Below are 20811 nucleotides of genomic sequence, written 5' to 3' on the forward strand. Positions count from 1 at the left end.
GTTAATTTTATGCTTGCTATAATTAGTACTTAATCAAGTTATTTACCACCCTATCCAAGGAGGAAGGCTGGTTGCAAGGACCCTCCAATGAAATCTGTAGATTAGCCAACCATTTACGCAATCATATACATTCCATTGTTGCTATGAATGCTAGCCTCATAAGATGAGGTAGCCACTGTAGGTTGTATCTTACTTAGCCACGAAATGCATGAACGACCTAGAAAGAAATAGTATCTACTAGTAGATTTCCTAGTGTCTGAATCACTAGCCCTATTTGAATCGCTGTAAGCATGTAGGTGCAAGTCTCCCCTTTGGTAAATAATAAAGCATATAACTGAGTACCTTGTGGATATTTGAAGATTTACTTGATAGCTTGCCAATGTACTGCCCGTGGTTTGTGCATAAACTTGCTCACTTGGGATATCGCAAACTATATGTTAAGACGTGTGTTGCAAAGGTAAATAAGACAACCAACAACCTAGCTATAAATTGTAACATTAGACATCTCTTTACCATCATGCATGGATAGTTTGAGCATTGGTTCTATAGGAGTGCACAATGCACATAGGTTTGTAGTCTTGCATATTAAACCTATACAAAAGCTTATCCACATATTCTGAGTGTGACATGATGATTTCATGCTGGTTTTGGGTGAATTGAATCCCCAAATAGCAATGTAATCAGCCCATATTTGATATAGCAAAAGCATGTTTCAATTCAGCCTTGAAATTTGTAATTTTATGTTGTTTTGGTCCGGTAAGCAACATATCATTTACATATAGAATGATAAATAGGAGATCTCCCACTTCAATCTTAATGATAAGATTGGGTGCAATTGGACTATTTGTGAAGCCAATGCTTTGCCAAATAAGCATCAATCTTAGCATACCATGCACAAGTAACTTGTTTGAATCCTTAAAGAGCTTTATGCAATTTGCAGACCTTGTGCTCTTTACCTTTCACCACAAACCTTGGAGGTTGTCAGACATAAACATCCTCATGTAGGTCACTGTTCAAGAATGCCTGCTTGATGTCCAATTGATGTACTTTCCAACCATAATTTACAGCCATAGCAATGACACATCTAATTGTACTCATATGAGATATAGGAGCAAATGTCTCCTCATAATCTATGCCCTTCTTTTGTGCATAGCCTTTGGCTACCAAACGTGCCTTGTACTTGTCTGTAGTAGCACCAGCCTTATGCTTCAGTTTAAGGACCTATTTGGTACCAATGGTTTTCTTGCCAAGTGGTAACTCAATAAGATTTCAAGTATTATTAGTGGCAATAGAATCCAATTCTTCTTGTATGGCTTGCATCCAATGTACATCCTGTTGAGCTTCTTTTAAGGAAGTAGGTTCATCATCATCTAATAGTGAGCTCATGAAGGCATACTCATCACAAGAATCATCTACTTTTGAAATATCAGCCAAATGAGCCCCCTTGCATGATGTGTTGCATGTCTAGTAGCCCTCCTGGTGTGTTGAGGTAAGGAAGTATCCATTTTACTCTCTTGGAGAGTTTGCAACAGCCATGTAGGAATCATTTTTGCTGCATTTATAGCAGCCCTTTCTTGCTGTATTGCATATTTCACTACTAGAGGCACAACATCATCAATGCTGTTCGGGAGCATGTGTGGTGGCAACAGCTTGTTGTAACAAGTCTATCAGGCCACTTACAACAGGCTCGGATTCCAAAGAAGTGGTAAGAGGCCTTCAAATACATCACCCAAGTCATAGGTGGTTGGCATTTTCAGCAAAGATTACATCTTTATTGACAAACACTTTCTTTGTGTGTGGATCATACCACTGATAGCCTTTGCTTTCTGAACTATAGCCAATAAAAGTGCATTTTATGGCCTTGTCATCTAGCTTGCCACGAAGCTCTTTTGGCATATGTGCATAAGCTATGCATCCAAATACTTGAAAGTAATCAACCTTTGGTTTCTTTCCATGCCAAGCCTCAAAAGGTGCGATGATTTTTAGTGCCTTTGTTGGTGCATGATTCAAGACATGATTAGTGCACTGAAGACACTCTAATCAAAACTTATGTGACAACCCTTTGTTCTCAAGCATACATATGGTCATTTCCATAAGAGTCCGATTTTCTCTTTCAACAACTGCATTTTGTTGAGGGGTCATTCTTACAGTGGATTGGTGTGTGATACTTGTTTCAAGCAAAAATGTCTCAAAAGCACAAGATATATATTCCCTACTTCCATTTGTGTGAAGTGTCTGCACTTTTAAAATAGTTTTTGTCTCAAGCTTAGCAACGAAATGTTTAGAGTGCGTGAATACATCAGGTTTTGCTTTCAGATTGTGAGTAGTCATCTATAAGAGTGACAAAATAGAGATGACTCCCAAGTGCTCTTGTTCTCATGGGACCACATACATTTGAGTGTATTAGTTGCAATTTTTGGACAGCATGCACAACACCATCCTTTTTGAAAGAAAATCTATGCATTTTACCTAAGATACATCCTTTACATGCATGGGGAGGGGGGTTATTCATAGGAGATAAGGTATCCACCATTTGACAACGTTGAAGAGTTATCAAATTGCCAAAACTCATATGATCGAATTGGGCATGCCATAGCTTTGCATTTTGCATATTGGATGTAAGAGTGCTAATTACCAGAGCATCATGAGAACTCCTCTCATATGTGTCCAATAAGAAAAGGCCCTTATACAAGTTACCTGACAATTGAAGAGCTTAGTCAAGCTCTCCGTTGTTAGAATTTGCCAATTCTATGGGTAGTGCCCAATGTTTTAGTCTTTAGTTCTTTTTCAATCCTTAGTATGAGCACAACGAAAGTTATAAGTTGTGTCACCACTCTTAGAGTTAGAGTTAGAGTCAATCAACTCTAGTTGAGCTAGAGCTAGGTCTATCTTAGACCTATATTGTACTCTTCATTCTCATTCTTTCAGTTCAGCAAGTATACTACTCTTTCGCTTCAGCACACTTTCATTGTCTCTCTTTTTTCTCCTCCATAGCTGGTTGTCATTTTCCAACATTTGATATCAGAGCAGGTTCTACATGTAGATTCAGTTCAGCCACCATCATCTTGTGCCACCTCGCCTAAGGTCCTATTGTTGTCAGTTAGCTCTCCAACTCTTTGCCCGAGGAAGAGAAGGATGAGTTGTTGCTGTTTTTTAGCGTGCACGCAGCCCTACGCGCAGTCTGTTATTAGCAGTCATGTTTGTCATGACCTATCATCTCCTGCCTGTGAGCCTTAGTCTAGGTCAGATGAGGACTTTAAGAGCTCTGACTTGTCTATCACTTGTTTTGACGGAGGAGGTAGCTCATTCTAGAGCACTCAGTTTATTGCATTTCAATGCATTTTCTCCTCGAGTCGGGATTTTATGTGCATTTCCCACTTGGCAGTCAGTTGTATTATCATCTTCCCTCCTTTGGCAGGTGCACACTCCGACTCCGTCATCTTCCTCCGTCTTCAGTGCTGCTGTCATCATCAGCTTGATCTGGTGCCCTCATTGACACTTCGGGCTGCGTGCAGGGACTGATCAGTCCACAGTTCTGTATTCAGCATTCATTACAGTCAGTGCGGATTTTCTTCCTTCATTTTCTGCTTTCTCTCTCTCTCTCTCTCCCTCTCCCTCTGTGTTCGTGTTTCTTCTTCCGTTGTGCACTCACATGGTATCAGAGCCTAACTGAGAGCACAAAGGAGAGCTTCCATTGCAGAGGAGGACACCATCAAGTGCAGCCTTTCTTCCCTCCTTTTCAGCCCTTGGCAGTGCTGTCTAGGCTGAAACGCAGCCTTCCATACCTGCGTTTTGTTGTTTTGCAGCATCAGGAGGAGTAGGCGACAGTTTTCTAGGTGTTTGCAGCCTACGTTTGCATCAAACGCAGCCAATAGGAGGTGGTCAACATCAGCAGCGGAGAAGGCGTCATCATTTGGAGGATAGGCGACAGTTTTTTTCTCCAGGCGGCAGCATTTTCTCTCTCCTCTTGCAGGCGACAGCATCTTCTGGGTCTTTTTTGACATAGGCTGCTCCATCTTGACTGTCTATTGGTTGCAGATTGTTTGATGATTGCAGATATATACAAAGATGTCTTATCACCAGTTCTTTGCTGATTTAGAGGATGAGGTCTCTATTCCTTCCTCTGAGAGACAGAGAGACTTTCGTGCTAGTTTACGCGACGATCGGAGGTCACCTAGCCCATTTGACCAAGATCCCTCTATTCCCCGTTCTCTCCATGTTTCCCAGAAGGCTCGTTCTGCTGGCCTTCATATGCCTTCCATGGCACCCTCTATACAGATGCCCGTACTCCCTTCTTTGCCCAAAGAAGACCGGCTTGATGGTTCCAACTACTCACTTTGGTCGTGGAAGGTGGAGTGTATTCTAGATACCTTCGATCTTTGGGAGTTTGTTACCCACCCTATTTCCTGTCTAGTGGAGGATCCCACCGTTGGATCATCGATGGATCGTGTGGCCTTATGGGATCGGCTCAACTCACGAGCTTGATCTTTCCTCTTTATGAGCTTATAGGATTCTGTCCTAGTGCATGTGCGCAGGTTGCGGAAAGCAGTGGAAGTGTGGACAAAGCTTGCTTCTTTGTACCATCACAAGACTTTTGCCCATCGGATCACTCTCGAGAAGAAAACGGATGCTCGTTGTTGATGATTCTTCTTCCATGAAGGATCACATCAACAAGTTGGAAGACATAAGGGATGAGCTTGCGTCCCTTGACAGGATGATCTCTTCTGAGGATATGGCCATGATTCTTTTGACTCAGCTGCCATCTCCCCGTTTTGATGTCTTCTACACCAGCCTTCTTACATGGAGGACCCGTGAGAAGCTTCTATGGGAGGAGCTTGCCCCGCTTGTTTTGGAGCATGACGAGCGCGCCAAAGAGGTAGCCAGTGGATCCACCTCCATCGAAGCTTTTGTTGCAGGTTCGAGAGGGGGGACACAAAAGAAAGAGAAGTCACAGGCTAAAAGACAGGAGAGTTCTTCAGGTTCTGACTCCGACTCGGAGAAGCCTAACTGCCCATACTGTGGGAAGGGGACACATCCAAAGGAGAAATGTTGGAAGAAATACCCTCACCTTCGTCTAGGAGCGAAGGATGGAGCTAAACCATCTGAGCCTTCTACCTCTACTCCAGCGGTTACCCATGAGTCAGTGTTCCTTCATATTGTTGACTTGGAGGAGCCTTCTTCAGTGGTTGCCTCATCTTCTAAGAGACCTTGGCTGGTTGATAGTGGAGCTTCTAGTCATACGACTCCCCGAGGTGATTTGTTGCAGGATCTATGCCCTTTTGAGGGTTCAGTCACTGTTGGTGACATTGTTTTGGTGCCTATTTGTGGTGTTGGCACTTTGCCTTTATTTCCCGACCGCACATCGAGCTCCCTTTTCCAGGCTCTTTATGTTCCTAACTTGGGATTTCCACTCCTCTCAGTCTATGGCCTTACTAGGCTTGGTACCCGAGTTGTCTTCATCGAGCAGGCCGTTTGTATTGAGGATTCTTCTACAGGGGCTGTTATTGCAACAGGTTGACAGGAGGGCGGGCTTTATAGGCTCCATTCCCCTTCTCTTATGCAGGGACCTCCGAGGCCGTTGTCTATTGCTACATCCGTTTCCACTTGTGCATCCTCTTTTCCACAGGTTCCTTCCCATCCCCCACCCTCTCCTCCGGTGGTTCCCTCGTACCCCCCCATCCCTTTCAGAGGGGGACGATCTCGGTGATGCGGCTGTGGATTTCCTGGCCCTTACTGTTTTAGAGGGGGCTTCCTAGGATCGTGAGGAGTTTCTTCATCGGCAATCTTCATTGACGGACTTCATCGACCTTGGCATTCCTCTTGCCACCCCAGGATCCGTTTCTCCCTTGGCCTTCCACCACATCCAGGATCTGAGAGGGGATGTTAGCAGTCATGTTTGTCATGACCTATCATCTCCTGCCTGTGAGTCTCAGTCTGAGTCAGACGAGGACTTTAGGAGCTCTGACTTGTCTATCACTTGTTTTGACGGAGGAGGTAGCTCATTCTAGGGCACTCAGTTTATTGCATTTCAGTGCATTTTCTCCTCCAGTCGGGATTTTATGTGCATTTCCCACTTGGCAGTCAGTTGTATTATCATCTTCCCTCCTTCTTTGGCAGGTGCATACTTCGACTCCGTCATTTTCCTCTGTCTTCGGTGTTGCCATCATCATCAGCCTGATCTGGTGCCCTCACTGACGCTTCGGGCTGCGTGCAAGGACTGATCAGTCCACAGTTCTGTATTCAGCATTCATTACAGTCAGTGCAGATTTTCTTCCTTCATTTTCTGCTTTCTCTCTCTCTCTCCCCCTTTGTGTTCGTGTTTGTTCTTCCGTTGCGCACTCTCACACAGTCTTGTACGCAGTCTGAGGAGCTATTGTTTTGGAGGAGCTGCTAATCTTTTCAGCTCTACCCCTTATTTTCTCACCTTTGCCCGCCATATTCTCATCACCCCTGCCTGCGATTTTCTACAAATCCTAGAAAATGCAAAAAACCTAATTTCCAAGTTTGGTTTTTTTCGAAATTTCTGCAATTTCCCGTTCATTTTGGCCATCTCTTTCCATATATCAACTCGTACCGCCCAAAATTTGGGGCTTTTTTCAGTTTTCGCTTCCAAGGTTCAAATTGACAATCAATTCGAAGAATTTTCACAATTTCTTTGACATTCTTGTCAAAAATTTTGGGGCTTTTGTTCGATTTGCAGTCCCATGTGTAAATCTTCATTGGAAACGTTGACATTGCACAATTTCATTGACATTTGTATAAGAAATTTGGGGCTTTTTTGTCCTAGAGGCTTCAGCATGTATGATGAGGCAGATTCAAGTTGCTGTTCACTGTTGGCACACACCCCGAGGTGACATTACTGTAGAAATTCAAGCTATAAGATACAAAATTCTTCAATTTTAGGAAGAAATTTGGGGCTTTTGTCCAATGCGCATTCCAAGGCAGCAGATAAGCGGTACAACAATATTTAATTGCTGTTATATGTAGATTAAGCAGAAACTTTTTGGAAAAATTCAGTAAATTTACGTAAGAATCAGCGTTAAACTGCTGGAATTTGTACTTTTGAGGGTACACATTACAAGGTAGGTATGGTACAGTAGTGCATTGCTGTTATTTCTTGGCTGAGTGTTGATTTGGGTCAAATTGAGCACACTTGGCATTTGTGTGACAGTTTGGTACTTGTTGCATAATCCCAAGGGGATTTTTGATACTTTGATGAGTTTAATCTATACTTCGGCGGCAAAGAAGCATTTGACTGTAGATTTTTGTCCATTACTAATAGCATGGTATGTCAGGGGACTAATGATCACAGCAACATCCTTGGTGTTCTCACTCAGGAGGACAAACTTGATGGATCAAACTACCTGTTGTGGAGTTTTTTTAATGGTTCGCAACCTTCTTATAGCGAAGGATTTGTGGAACTATGTTATAGGAGATTTGCAGACCTGAAGGTCTTGCATCTCAAACATCTCAGCACGATGCTAGACGACAAGCTGTTGGTGTTGCTGCCCCTTTCCCTTTTACGAAGGATCAAAGGAGATGGGACTCCAAAGATGTATATGCATTTTCTTTAATTGCCTTGTCAGTGAAAAGATTGATCATCCCACACATCCAGACTTATAAGACCTCAAAATCAGCATGGGATGTACTTGAGCACATGCTTGCAGCACATAATGAGGCCAGAAGATCTTATCTCCGCAGAGAGTCGGCGAATGTGAACATGGATGAGGGTGATAGCATGAAAGATTATCTTACTCACATATAGGATTTGCGTGAGTGGCTACTCAATGTGGATGAAATCATTTAGGATGGTGAATTGATAAACATCACATTGAACTCTCTTCCAGAGTCGTATCTTGGTTTTCACACCTCTTTGATGATGTCTTTGAGGGGGGGGGGGGGGGAGGGAGCAACAGCCCCTTAGATTTGTGGAGTTGGAAGGCCTCTTGTTGCAAGAGGAACGGACTCGAAAGAATGTTGCATTGCGTTCAGGAGATGTGGCTATGCTTTCCAAGTTTAAAGGCAAAGGAAAAGTCAAGCAAAATGCAAAAATTTAGCAAAAGGGTGACAGCCATTAAATAAGGCTGTCCAAGACATAGAAAAGTCTAAAAAGAAGGAAAAATGTCATTATTGTAAGAAGCTAGGTCACTGTATTGATGAATGCCGGAAGAGATTAGCCAAAGAGAAGAAAAAAGACTCTGGTTTGGCTATCCAAGAGACATCGGCCAACAAATCTACTGATGGTGATGCTTCAGCTAACTTTATGGAGGACTATGCATTTCTGACTTGTAGTTATGATTCTTAGAACACCACCTCTAAGGAGTGTTTATTTTTCTCTTTGCATTCAACCCCTACTAGGAAGTGTGTTATATGTGCGAACAACAACAATTATGATGTCTGTAGCATTGAGACAATCACTATTATTGCTGCAGATGGTCTTGGGTTCATGCTTCTAGATGTCTTGTTTGTGCTTGGCATTACAAAGAACTCGTTGTCTATCTTTGCTTTTAACAAGCATGGCTTTCAGGTCATCTTTGAGGATGACAAATGCATTGCCGGAGATAAGGGTTTGTTTTTATTGGATACCTATGGTGCATAGTCTCATGATGCTCTGGCAATCACTACTCTATCGCCCACTATGCAGAATGCGGAGCTATGGTATGCTCGCTATGGACATATGAGTTTTGGGAGTCTGATAACCCTTCAGAGGTGTCATACGGTAGATCCATTGCCTCTAGTGGAGACTCCAACCTCCTCATGTATGCGAGGGATGTATTTTGGGCAAGATGCACAGATTTGCCTTCAAAAAGGATGGTGCAATGCGTGTTGTCCAGAAATTGCAGCTTATTCACTCTGATGTTTGTGGTCCCATGAGGACATGTGGACTTGGAGGTTATCTTTACTTCATTACATTTATTGATGACTACTCTCAGTGTACATGGTGTATGGGCTGAAAACAAAATCTGATGTGTTTATGCATTATAAACATCTTACTGCAAAGCTTGAGGTTGAAACTGGCTTGAAAGTGCAAACACTTAGCACAGATAGAGGGGGGGGGGGGGGGTATATGTCTCGTGCTTTTGAGACATATTTGCTTGATCATGGCATGACGCATCAAGCCATTCTTAGAATGACTCCTCAACAGAATGGTGTTGCTGAAAGGTAGAATCACACTCTTATGGAGATGACTCGTTGTATGCTCAAAAGCAAGGGGTTGCCACATAAATTTTGGTTAGAAGGTCTTCAGTGTGCAAATCATGTGTTGAATTGTGCACCCACTAAGGCACTAAAGACGATCACTCTATTTGAAGCTTAGGATGGCAAGAAACCCAAGGTTGACTACTTTCGGGTGTTTGGTTGCATAGCCTATGCACATGTTTTGAAAGAGCTTCGTGGGAAGCTTGATGACAATGTTGTAAAATGCATATTTACTAGCTATAGTTCAGAAAGCAAGTGCTATTGCTCGTATGACCCACGTACAAAGAAAGTTTTTGTTAGCAGGGATATCATATTTGCTGAAAATGTTGCATTTTCACATGATCAATTTAAAATGCTAGCCACCCATGACATTGGTGATGTCTTTGAGGGTCTCTTGCCACTTTCTTTGGATTCCATGCTTGCTGTAAATGGTCGGACAGACATAATACGATGAGCTAGTGCTACACCATATGTGCTTGAACAACAGGGTATTGATGATGGTTTGCCACATGCAGTGGAAGATGTAGTACAACATGAAAGGGCTTCTGTAAATGCAACAAAACAGTCTTGAGATGGCTGTTACAAACTCTCTAGGAGAGTAAAATGGATGCTCTTTTAGCCCAACGCTCTAGAAGGGCTGCCAGACATGCAACATATGATGTAGGGGAAACCTATTTGGCTGATTTTATGGAAGTAGATGATTGTGATGAGCATGTATTTATGAGCTCATTGTTGGATGATGATGAGCCTACTTCCTTGGATGAAGCTCAACAAGATGTACATTGGATGCATGCAATGCAGGATGAGTTAGATTCTATTGCTACTAACTCCACATGGGATCTTGTGGATTTATCACTTGGTGAGAAGGCCATTGGCACAAAATGGGTTTTTAAACTCAGACGCAAGGTTGATGGTACCATTGATAGGTACCAAGCACTGTTGGTTGCAAAAGGCTCTGCACAGAAAAAGGGCATAGATTATGTAGAGACTTTTGCTCCTACATCCCGTATGAGTATGGTGAGATATGTAATTGCTATGGCTGCAAATTATGGTTGGAAGGTACATCAATTGGACATTAAGACAACATTCTTGAATGGGGATTTGCATGAGGATGTTTACGTGTCACAACCTCCAGGGTTTATGGTAAAAGGGAAAGAGCACATGATATGCAAGCTAAACAAAGCTCTTTATGGTCTCCAATAGGCTCCTCGTGCATGGTACTCTAAAATTGATGCATATTTGGTCAGCAAAGGGTACTCTATAATTAAGAATGAAGGGGAGACTTGTTGATTATCATTCTTTATGTAGATGACATGTTGCTCACTAGACGTTCAGAAGCAAAAATTGCAGATTTCAAGGCTGAATTAAAAGATGCATTTGCATAAAGATGTGAACAAACACTTCCGTGAAGTGATGTACCTAGATGTCCCATTGTCAAAATACCAAGTATGTTGCATTTTAGCAACATTAAATGCAAAATCAGCCATGGAAGTGTCATAGTTGCATAGTCCTGTACAAAATTTGCTATAGCATCCCCATCCAAAGAGTGAGTGGTGGATGTCTCTTGGATAACCAAAAAGAAGCGTTTCTATTCTCTTTGGCCAACCTTGTCCTACATTCATCAATGTAATGTCCAAGTCTCTTACAGTAGTGGCATTTCCCTTTTCTTTGTCTTTTTTATGTCTTGGGTAGCTTTGTTATATGGCTGTCCCATATTAGCCTTGCGCTGATTTTTTACATACTGCTTTGCTTTACCCTTGCCTTTATATTTAGAGAGCATGGCTACATCACTTGAACCATGTTGAGGTGTTTGAGGTGCAAGCTCACCTGGTCTCTATAAATCATTTGTGACATAATCCTAGAGATATCCTTCGCAACAAGTAGATTGCACACCATAAAACTCCATAGGGAATAGTTGGTGCCATCTGGCTTATCCTCTTGAGTGAGGACGTCCAAAATGTTGCTATGATCCTAGGTACCTTGATTTGACTTTGTTGCAAATTAATGCACAAATTCAACAGCCAAACATTGCTCGAAGTGTGAAATGTACTCTTCTGATCACCAAAATCCCGAGAGCGGATACTAATGCAAGTACTAAATTATCAAAACTCACACACACACAGACACACACACACACACTCTCTCTCTCTCTCTCTCTTTCCTCGAAAAGTGTGCCCACATTGCACAAAACAGTATCCAATCTGCAATTTACAGCAATTTAGTGTTGTACCATTGCATGTGCCTCTAAATTAGTGCAAAATACTAATTTCAGCAACTTCATGTTGAAAATCCCTAAATTTTATTGGAATTTCCGAAGTTTGTACAAATTTCTTTGCCCAATTTGACATAAACAGCAATATAATGCTGTTGCAGCACTTGTTTGTTGCTTTGAATGTGTGCTAGGCAAAAGCCCCAAATTTTATGCACATAGCCTTAGAATTTGATGTAATGTTGCCTCGGGATGCTCGCAAACAGCAACCAATAACTGGTTTTCACCTTAGGATGCGTGTCGGACCCAAAAATCAAAATAGCCCCAAATTTGTTGCACCAATGTTGAAGAAATTGCGTAATGTTGGCAATTTCGGTGGAGATTCACGCACAAGAGCTTGAATTAGACAAGAGCCCCAAATCACCTCGAGGAAATTTCGAGAAATTTAAAAATTGGGCAAGCTAGTTGAAAACCCCTAATTTCTTTGGCACCGAGTGTGAGAAATTGACAATTTCTTTGAAATTGGGGATGAGATGAGCTGTTGGAAAGCTCAGCTCTGCAGAGTGACAGAAGGTTGAGGAGGAGTGAGCGTGAGAGCATGACGGCTAAAGAGCAAGAGTGAGAGAGCAGAGACAAGTATGATTTGATAAGAGTGTACCAATAAATGTACAATGTGCGTGTACTATACACGGGGGTTAAACCGGGCCTTTATCCCAACAACCTCCCACTTAAAGGTCTGATGCGAACCTCTAACCAACTCCCACTAGTCGTATGCAATGCTCGTGCCGAGCTTTGCTTAGACTTTTAGGGAGAACATCTGTAGGGTTGTCTTGTGTTTTGATCTTGGTCAATGTGATTTGACCATCTTCGAGAATCTGTTTGATGAAGTGATATTGCACGTCTATATGTTTTGTGCGTGAATGATACATGGCATTCTTAGCCAGATACACAGCACTCTGGCTATCACATCCCAAAATTGCAATACCCATAGATATGCCGAGATCCTTTGTAAGTTTGCTCAACCATATAGCTTTCTTAGAAGCTTCAGTAGTTGATACGCATTCAGCTTCAGTGGTACTGAGTGCAACAATGTTCTGTAACTTGGAGCACCAAGACACAACCCCACTAGCAACTGTGAAGACATACCCGCTGGTGGACCTACGAGTGTCCAAGTCACTTGCCATGTCTACATCACAATAACCTTGCAAACTAAGTGTACCTTGCCCATAGCAAATGCACTTTCTTTGTGTATCCTTTAGGTATTGAATAATACACTTGACAACCTCCCAATGTGTTTTGCCAGGATTTGACATAAACGTGCTAACAACTCCCACTGCATGAGCAATGTCTGGACGAGTAGCAAACATAGCATACATAAGAGAGCCACAAGCTAATGCATAAGGGACTTCTTTCATAGCATTTGCTTCCATGTCATCTTTTGGGCTGTTGGCTTTGCTAAGCTTAAGGTAAGGAGGTAAGGGTACCCCAAAAGGCTTAGCTTCAGCCATGTTAAATCTGTCTAGTACTTTTGCAATGTACTTTTCTTGAGATAAAAGCAACAATTTCTGCATTCTATCTCTGCGAATTCTCATCCCCAAATCTTTCATGGAGAAGGCTGATTTCAGCTAATTTTTGAGAGCATCCAAGCTAGTCTTTCTTTTCCTAGCTAGCAACATATCATCCACATACAAAACAAGTATGATGGGGCTGCCATCTGTATCATTTTTCATGTACAAGCAATGATCTGCATGGCTGCGTGTAAACTCATGAGATAGCATAAAAGTGTCAAACTTTTTGTACCACTACCGTGATGCTTGCTTCAGCCCATACAGGCTGCGTTTTAGCTTACATACCATCTGCTTTTTTCCAGGAACTACAAAGCCCTCGGGCTGTTTCATGTAGATTTCCTCATCAATGTCACTATGCAAGAAAGCTGTTTTGCCATCCATTTGATACAGCTCTAAATCTAAAACAGCAGTGAGAGCAAAAAGCACACATAGAGTGGTCATCTTCACAACAGGTGAAAAGATCTCTTGGAAGTCAATCCCTTCCTTTTGTGCATACCCTTTTGCAAGTACCCTTGCCTTGTACTTGGGTTTCCGTCAATTGTCTTTACTTTGTACACCCATTTGTTTGGAAGTGGCTTCCTTCCCTTGGGCAAAGACACAAGATCCCAAGCATCATTTGCATATAAAGACTTAATCTCTTCATGTATAGCTAGCGCCCACTTACTGCTGAACTCACACGACTTAGCCTCTTTGTATGTAAGAGGCTTACCCTCATTTGTAAGCATCACATAATGCAAGGAGGGGTCAAACCTATGTGGTTGCCTTCTTATGTGTGTAGACCTGCATACCCAATGATCAATATTTTCACGAATTGGGTCTACATTTGGAGGTATATTATTTTCAGCATTTATTGGTTGCTGTAAGCCATTTTCAGCATGCTGTTTATGCTGTACAACACCTTCATTTTGATTTCCAACACCCGCATTTTCATAATCAACAAGCCTATCTTGCTGTCAGTGGCCTCCTTGTGTTCTTGTTTGCTGTCCATCATCCCTAACATGCACAAAAACATCATGGCCAAATATACGTAAATGGTCATATGAGGCCGATTTGCCAGACCAAACCTCCTCAAGGATGCCATTATTTAAGGACCTGTTTGGAGAGCTGTTGCAAATGTGAACTGCGCTTTTGAGTGCCTCTCCCCAAAATTCATGAGGGAGATTAGCAGTGGACAACATGCACCACACTCTTTTATATAAAGTCCTATTATATTTTTCAGCCACCCCATTTGAAGAAGGGTTGTAAGGAGCTGTAAGCTTTCTCTTAATACATGCAAGTCACAAAAGGACTTTAATTCAGTTGATGTGAACTCACCCCCATTATCAGATCTCAAGTATTTCAGCTTTTGACCTATTTGAGTAGTCACAAATGCATGAAAAGTTTTAAAAACAACAAACACTTCACTTTTCTTTTTCAGCACGTATGCCTAAATCTTCTTGGAACAATCATCAATAAAGGAGACAAAATATGCAGCACCACCCAACGATTTCTTAGGCATACTACATACATCAAAAGGCACTAAGTCCAAGACATTGGACTTACAAGAGATGCTAGAGTAAAAGGAATATTTTATTTGCTTTCCAAACTGATACTCATTACAAAAGTTAAGTTAGAACCTTTTCCATCAACCCTCTTCAGAGAGGTAAGGACATCAAGTCTTTTTTGGCTCATATGGCCTAATCTCTTATGCCATAACTCTAAGTGGCTGCAAATTTCAGCAATTGTGAGAAACTTGCCATTCAAGGATTTACAATGCAAACAATACAAAGTGCCCTTATTGGTTCCTTCTGCAATCAGTATGGAACCCTTTTTCACTTTTCATAAACCACCACCAAACAGTGTGGTGTAGCCATGCAAGTCAAGCTGACTAACAGATAGTGAACTCTTTTTAATGCCAAGCACATATTTGACATATTTCAACACAAGCTCTTGACCATTGTCTAAAGACAAGTGTACAGTGCCGATTGTTGGGGTAAAAGGCCTCTGGGCCTACCCGTGTATACTATGTCCGTCCATTCTTTATTCATATATAATATGATAGTGCAATAAGGCTGTCAGTTCAGTTAGACAACATCTACATTGTGTGTGCTCTTCTCTCCCGCATCTTCCTCTTCCCCTTCTCCATTGCCATTGCATCCCCTTCAACTGGTATCAGAGCGGGTCTTCAAGAGCTCATCTCGGCCTTCCACACGAGGTATGAGTTCTTCATTCTCACTCAATTTTCAGCTCAACAGGGTTTTTCACAGGTTGTGGGCAGCTATAGCTCACATCTCTTGGAGCTTCCTTCACCTGGATCTTGCTTCCAGCCTATCAAGGCTTACCGAGGCTTGATGTAGGCCTTCTTTGGTCCCCATTTGTGTCCCCTTTGGGCCCCATTGTTGACACGTGGAATAGCAGACCCCCCCTGTCAGCTTACGTTTTTTTTGCGCCTATTTCAAAATCTGGCTAAAAAATCACTCTTTTTGTCATATCTCGGGCATTCGGAACCCGATTCAGGCAAGATAAGAGTCTAAGTTGGGGTTTTGGCACACTCTGGACGCGATGGTGATGTCGGATTTGCCAAATTCTGATTACAGATTATTCTGCAACAGATTTCAGGTCTGAGACAGCATGTATTTGTATGCCTATGGCTTATGTGATACTTCTACTGAGAGAGAAGAGAGAGAAAGAGACAATGGAAGATGAAGATCTGCTGTATAAAGTGTGCTGAATACAAAGATATGCAGATATATACACGGGCGCAGTGCGCTGGACTGCGTGTCTCCACCTCGACGATGCAACTTGCGGTTTACCTCGAAGTTCCGCTGCAGTCTGCATTGTCTCTTGTCTGAAATCTGCGAACAGAGATAGAATCTGTGCGTGTCACCAGTCTGTAATCTGCGAGCAGAGAAGTGTGGGAGACTGCTGGGAATGTCGGCTATTTATAGCCAGAACCTGCCAAAAAATAGGGCGCCAGAAATACCCTGTCGGCTGCATTAAATGCAGCCGACTGCTTGCACAGGTCGGACTGCCACGTGGCAGTCCGACTGCACCTGCCTGCCTGCCTGCCTGGCTGTGATCTCTAACACCCCCTCTCAGAGCCTGGGCAGGGCAGAAGCCTGAGGGATCTGGAATGTCTCCGAAGTAGAGCCTGGGGAAGCGCCTTCGTAAACAAATCCGCAAGATTGTCCTCCGTCTTGCAGTACTCCACAGTGATGGTCTCATCCAGAAGCTTCTCTCTGATGAAGTGGTACTGGATCTCTATGTGCTTCGTTCGGGCATGAAAAACAGGGTTCCGTGCCAAGGCAATGCAACTCTCATTGTCACATTGCAGCAAAGTAGAACGAGTGGGGGGGGGACCCAAGCTCCTCCAATAATCGCCGAAGCCACACAGGCTCACATGTGGTGGAAGACGCGGCCTGATACTCCGCCTCAGTAGACGAAAGGGCTACCGTGGGCTGCTTCTTGCTACTCCATGAAATAACACCTGCACCCAAGGTAAAACAGTAACCTGTAGTAGACCGCCTGTGGTCCACATCACCGGCCCAATCCGAGTCGCTCCAACCTCCAAGTACAAGATTTGAACCATCTGTCCCTGCGGGGTAATGAATCCCTAAATCAGACGTCCCCCTTAAATATCGAAGTATCCGCTGAGCAGCCTGCCAATGCACCGTCTTAGGTTCACTCATGAACCCCGCCAAGAGTCCAACAGCAAAACATAGATCAACCCTAGTGTTGAGAAGCCAAATCAAGGACCCAATCAACTGACGATAGCGGGAAGCATCCGCCAAAGGAGAAGCTGAATGGGAAGTGGCCTTCCAGTTCGGATCCATAGGAGTAGAAAGGGCCCGACAATCCTCCATCTCAAAAGACACCAAGAGCTCTTGTACATATCTCTGTTGAGAGATGAAGATCCCCCTCTGAGACTGATAAATCTCATGGCCCAAAAAAAAAAGGAGTAGACCCAAGTCCGTCATCTCGAACGTTCGATGTAAAGCTGACTTCGTCTCTTGGACCTGCTGTGCATCATCACCTGTGACAATCAAATCATCAACATATAAGACAAAAAGCACACAACCATCCTCGGAAGTGTGAACATAAAGCTGCGGATCGGCCTTGGAACGCTGATATCCCAACTGAGACTGGAGGAACGAATCAATCTTCTCGTTCCATGCACGCGGAGCCTGCTTGAGGCCATACAAGGCCTTCTTCAACCTGTAGACTTTCCCATCTGAAGATCCAAAGCCAGGAGGCTGCTCAACATAGATCTCCTCCTTCAAATCACCATTGAGGAAGGCCGACTTCACATCCAACTGGTAAACAGGCCATCTCCTATGGCCAACCAAAGCAAGAACAGCTCTAATGGTCGCCATACGAGCGGTGGGGGCAAAAGTATCATGACAGTCAATCCCTGGGCGCTGTGTAAAACCTTTAGCAACAAGGCGAGCCTTGTGCTTATCCAAAGAACCGTCGCTAAGGTATTTGGTTTTGAAGACCCACTTGACGCCAATCACCTTCTTATTCGGGGGGCGGGGCACGAGTGACCAAGTGCCATTCCTTTCAATAGCCTCCAACTCGGCTTCCATAGCTTTCTTCCATGGTGCGGACTGTAAAGCCTCCTTCACGGAGGTGGGCTCTCGATCCTGCATAACACGGGTCATCAGGACTGAGAGAGAGAGAGAACGCAGAGAGAGAAGAGAGAGAAAGAGACGATGGAAGATGAAGATCTGCTGTATAAAGTGTGCTGAATACAAAGATATGCAGATATATACACGGGCGCAGTGCGCTGGACTGCGTGTCTCCACCTCGACGATGCAACCTGCTGTTCACCTTGAAGTCCACTGCAGTTTGCACTGCCTCCTGTCTGAAATCTGCGAACAGAGACGGAATCTGCGCGTGTCATCGGTCTGTAATCTGCGAGCAGAGAAGTGTGGGAGACTGCTGGGAATGTCGGCTATTTATAGCTAGAATCTGCCAAAAAATAGGGCGCCAGAAATACCCTGTCGGCTGCATTAAATGCAGCGCATTAAATGCAGCCGAGTGCCTGCACAGGTCGGACTGCCACGTGGCAGTCCGATTGCACACTGTCCGACTGCACCTGCCTACCTGGTTGTGATCTCTAACAGTAGTAGGTATTACCACTCTTTCTAGTGGTGAGGTACATGCAGTTACCCATGATGATGCAGTTGAGCATGTCCTCCTGTCATCTAGTTTCCCTACAGCTTACTTGCTCAATGATCAGACCCATGCCTTTGATTGGCTTTTCGACTCTATGGCATCTTGTCATGTTACCCCTCATAGAGCATGGTTCTCTTCTTACAGGGAGGTTGATGGATGTATTGATCTGGGCCTTGAACAGACTTATGCTATTGTTGGTATAGGGAACATACACCTAGCTTTGCCTAATGGGACTTCTCTTATGCTCAGGGGATGTTCTACATGTTCCCATGGTCAGTAAGAGCCTGATTTCTGTCACTTAGTTGCATGATGCAGGTTACTCTGTTTCTCTTCAGGATAGGTCATGGAAGATCTGTCATGGTTGCTTGGTTTTGGCCTGAGGTTCTCGAGTTGGTTCTCATTACCTAGTGCATGTCTCTCATGTGGGAGATTCTATGGTTGCAGTTATCCCGATACCACATGCATTGTTATGGCATTATCGCCTAGGTTATATGCACCACAGAGAGATGGAGATCTTGTCTTGTTCAGACTCATTGCTGCCTCCTATGTCACTTATAGATCTTGATGCTTGCCCTGATTGTACTCTTGGTCCTTGCAGAGCCTCCTTAGCTTATGGCGATCGTATGAGGCATGCTCCTCTAGATCTTGTCGATTGTGTAGTATATGGACCTATGCCTTCCTAGTCACTTGGTGGAGCGTTGTACTTTGTGACCTTTGTTGATCTTGCGATCCATTGTGTTTGGGCTTTTCCCTTGGTGCAGATTGAGGATGCTACAGTTATGCTTGACATGTTTATGGATTCTGCTGGTAGCAGGCCTAGGTGCTTGTAGATGGATTATGAGAGTCATGCTCTCTCTCCCAGCTTTCGGACCTCTTGTCAGCAGTATGGCATTGATTTCTTGTGCCCACGGTATTATGGGATTGCTCATGGCATGTGTCTGACCTTACAGGCAAAGGTTGCTTCTATGCTTACCATAGCTAGGTTGTCTTATGGCTTTTGGGCTGAGGCCCTTATGACAACAGTCTATTTGGTTAACAGGACACCGTGCTTGACCTTGGATGGTGTTACACCCCATGAGGCATGGAGTGGCATGCAACCCTCCTATGATTACTTGAGGATGTTTGGCTGCCAAGCATCTATACGTATGCCACATGAGCCTATGTCACGTAGATGTATTCTCCTTGGTTGTGGAGATGGTGACTTTAAGGCCTATAGATTATGGGATTTGGATGCCTAGCAAGTCATATGCAGCCGTCATGCTGTCTTCTATGAGACGCAAACACCTCTTAGCCCTCTTGATGAGCGTTTAGTACGCTTTATGGCTGATTTTACAGCAGCTACAGTGCCATTACAGCAAGCTGTTTATGCTGAAAATGAGGCACTTATTGGCCCAGATGACGTAGCTATGCATAGCAGTCAGGGTCAGGATGTTGGTGGTAAGTTGCTAGACCCCTTGCAAGCTCATGAGACCCGTTTTCTTATAGTTTTGTAGGCTAGACAGCCAGCCATATGTCAGTCTTCCGCTTCGCTGAGGCAACATGTAGTCTTGAGACCCCGTTGGACGAGTGTCCGGGATGTTGGCCCTCTTTCAATGATTGACTTTGGAGAGTTTAATTGCTCTCCACTGTCTTATATGCACCACGCTGATGCTATGCGCGATTCTGATGCTTTACAGCCGTGCACTGATGAGTTGTGCTTGCTTCATGAGAAGCATTCTTAGATTGCTCCGTTGTATGGAGCTGCGGGATCGCTTATCTCCTGGATGTGATGGACTCGGGGATGCTTGACTCTTCTTCTGCAGAGGTTCCGGACACTTCTTGCACAGCTCACTTTCCGATTGGGCGTTGGGTGAGATGTTATGATTCCTTACCTTGTCTTTTTTTTTCTTTTCTTTGTTTTCACTCCCTAGCCACATTGGCCTTTTAGTGGGAGGTTGTTGGGATAAAAGGCCTTTGGGCCTACCCGTGTATATTGTGACCGCCCATTCTTTATTCATATATAATATGATAGTGCAATAAGGCTGTCAATTCAGTTGGACAGCACCTACATTGTGTGTGCTCTTCTCTCCCGCATCTTCCTCTTCTCCTTCTCCACTGCCATTGCATCCCCTTCATCAGTCCCATCAATGCTACAAGCATGGTTATTTCCAAGATACACCTTTCCATAACTACCTGCATTGAACATAGCAAAACACTCCAAGCAAGGAGTTACTAGAAAAGAGGCACCAGAGTCTATAATCCAAGTCTGAGTGATACCATCATCAACTGACAAGAGTGCATCAATCACATTAGCCTTGGTAATCTGCATATCCTGCATGTGACATACAAGGGCAGCATAATCAATTGTATATAATACATCAGTCTCTGTATCTGAAAGCTCCTCTATGATTACACTAGAGGCCACATTGTTCTTTCTTTGCCTTTGGTTGCCTCAGATGCATCTGTCTTATGTTCCTTCTTCTTTTTATCTCTTGCATTCTTCTTTCTCTTTTGTTCCTTTTTGTAATGCCTGCAATTAGGTTTCTTGTGGCCCCTCTGACCACAGTGATAGCAAGCAATGCCACTCTTTTCTTTTCCTTTGCTCTTGCTCCTGTTTCTCTGTTCTCCTGCAGTTGCATTTTTCTTTTCAGCCTTGCCTCTTACATTATAAGTTGAGTTGTTGCCTTCTCCACTAGACAT

At 43.6% G+C, this 20811-nt stretch overlaps 1 protein-coding gene across 4 annotated transcripts in view; it reads left to right on the plus strand.

Annotated features, from left to right (window-relative positions):
* Window positions 1–20811, plus strand: part of LOC148041010 (pantothenate kinase) — a 51358-nt gene that overhangs the window by 9700 nt on the left and 20847 nt on the right. The window lies entirely within an intron of this gene.

Source organism: Lygodium microphyllum, chromosome 1 (assembly GCF_053477565.2).
Source record: "Lygodium microphyllum isolate KBCC chromosome 1, Lygodium_microphyllum_v1.1.10, whole genome shotgun sequence".
Lineage (NCBI taxonomy): Eukaryota > Viridiplantae > Streptophyta > Polypodiopsida > Schizaeales > Lygodiaceae > Lygodium > Lygodium microphyllum.